This window comes from Protopterus annectens, chromosome 2.part1 (assembly GCF_019279795.1).
Source record: "Protopterus annectens isolate FY-2018-M chromosome 2.part1, PAN1.0, whole genome shotgun sequence".
NCBI lineage: Eukaryota > Metazoa > Chordata > Ceratodontiformes > Protopteridae > Protopterus > Protopterus annectens.
Genome location: NC_056729.1, coordinates 496,079,420 through 496,082,237, shown reverse-complemented (window position 1 = coordinate 496,082,237; position 2,818 = coordinate 496,079,420).

Below are 2,818 nucleotides of genomic sequence, written 5' to 3'. Positions count from 1 at the left end.
GCTATAGACCACTTCAACTCTGTCTTCCTAGACACACTAAACTCCCTAGCCCCACTAAGAAACAAAAGGATAAAAACCAATACTGCTCCTTGGCTATCCAAAGAAACAAAACAAATTATGCATCAAAGGGACAAATCCTGGAAGCTTTATCAAAACAATAAAATTCCCAATACCATGCTCCAATACACACAACTCCGCAACCTTACAAAACAACTAATCACTAAGGACAAAAAATCCTACTATAGTAAGCTCCAGTCCAATAATAATAAAAACCCCAAACAATTCTGGAAATCCATTAATTATCTTCTCAATCCAGGCTCCAAGAATAACCCCTGTCCTGACCCAAGTACATCTGACCTAGAATTAAGTTCACAATTCAACTCATTTTTTATAGAAACTATTGCTGACCTGACCAATACTTTTCCCAACAATAATCCACCTGTCCCTCATTCTTCTCCTTCTAATCCCCCTAATAAACTTCCCCTTATGTTAGAGCTCAAACCGGTCTCTACCAATTTTATAAAAAGACTTCTATCCAAACTAAAACCTTGCTCCAATGCCCCTGATAATATTCCCTCCTCCTTCCTAAAATGTGCTGCTGACGGTATAGCACTCCCAATAAGCATGATAATAAACAGATCCATAAAGGAATCATATGTTCCCAAACTCTGGTGTACAGCCTACATTCTTCCTCTTCACAAAGGAGGCAAAAACACCATCTCAAACTTCCGTCCCATTGCTCTGCTCTCTCCAATCTCCAAAATCCTAGAAAAATGTATCCGCTTCCAACTTATGCCTTTCCTGACCCAGAACCAACTCCTTACACCTACACAGCATGGCTTCCGCCCAGCGCATAGCACTATAACCGCACTACTCTCCTTCTTAGAAATGGTCAATCAAGCCCGTGATTCTGGACTCTTAGTATCCACAGTTATCTTCGATCTTTCTAAAGCATTTGATACTGTTTCCCATAATCACCTTCTCTATCAGCTCTCTAACCTTCATCTCTCACCAAATACTATATTCCTGGTTCTCCAGTTGCCTGTCATATAGATTTCAAGCAGTTAAATGGAAGAACAACACCTCTACCTTCTTGCCTACCCCAACCGGCGTACCTCAGGGGACCATCCTCAGACCTATGCTTTTCAACATCTTCATAAATAACTTTCACACTGCTATTCCTGATGCCAAAGTTATTCAATATGCAGACGACTCAATTTTAGTCTGCTCTGCCTCTAACCTTCCTGAACTGCTGACTAAAACCCAAACTGCATTTTCAACCACTGAGAATTGGATGAGTCAAAACCACCTCTCACTCAATGCAAATAAATAAAAAAATCTACTATTCCCTCCCTCTAGGACTTTCTCTTATGACACAAATGCATTCAAAGTCCTTAGCCAAACCAACTGAACTATAGAAGTGGTCCCTTTTGCAAAACTTCTTGGTATTACTATAGACGAACACGTCAAGTTTGATATCCACATTCAAATAAATATAAAGAAAAACCCACCAAAAGTTAGGTATGCTTTACAGGAACAATCTCTTTCTCTCCAACTCTACTAGGCATATCCTGGCCACTACTTACTTTCTCCCATCCTTATTATACGGGGCCCCTCTTCTAACTAATCTGACCTCTTCCTTCACCTCTAAGCCAGAAAACTGCTATAATAAGATCTCTAAATTTGCCACCAAATCCAAAAATTCCACCCATCATTGCCTTACCCTTCAATCTCTGAACTGGCTAGAACTCACTGACTACCTAGACTACCTCCAACTTACCACTGCTCACAGACTTATATTTCACCCAACAAAATGTCCAGCCCTAACAAACATCCTTCCCCCTACACCCTGAATAGAACTCTCAGATCTGAACACCAAAACTTAATTACTATCCACTAACCTAAACAACCTTCTGGCCAGCTTCTCCTCTCTTTCTCACTAGCCAAGAAATGGAATTCTCTCCCTTCCACACTAAGGACAATATCAAACTCAGAAAACTTCGAAACCCAGCTTTTCTCATACCTGTCGTCCAAATGGAAATGTACCTGCTTTCACCCTACCTAATTCTATTAAGGAAATGCCCCAAGGAGTTTGTTTCTCCTGGTTTCTAATTTCTCTATAACTCCCATAACTATTTCCTAGAGTGGATTCAAGCTCTCTGCAACTCCTATACTCTCACACGATTTCTACTTTGTAAATAATGTAAATAGCATCTTATTCTAAATGAGTGCATGTAAAGTGTTTCCTTACTTAAATGAGTGCATGTAAAGCATTTCCTTACTTAAATGAGTGCATGTAAAGTGTTTCCTTACTTAAATGAGTGCAAGTAAAGTGTTTCCACACTTCAGATGTAAGAATGTATGTTCAAATGAATCTGTACAGTACAACCTTTAGATTGATCACAGTGAACTTTAGTTGATCATGCTTGTTACTGAATGTAAATATCTGTAAACTGTACTATATACTGTACCTTTTATACTTTTGTATTCTTTACTGTATTATGGAGCTTTTCTCCCCAGGCCTCCACTGAAAATGGGCACATTCAAACTGAAAATAAATAAATACTTTTTTTTTGAGGATCTGGCTCTTACTCCCTTGGGTCCTGAAGTGACAACCTCTGGATCAGCACAGGGATTTTTGAAGAGGTATTTATGTCAGTCCAGAACCCTGTAAAACCTGTCTTGTCTTCGAGGGGCTGGACGTACAGAATCTAGATTCAGGGGAGAATCCATAAAAACATCCTCTACCACTTCTAATACAGGAGGAATAGCCAAAGGTTTGTGTTCCAGGAGGTCAAGGAACTCCCTAACCCTCTTT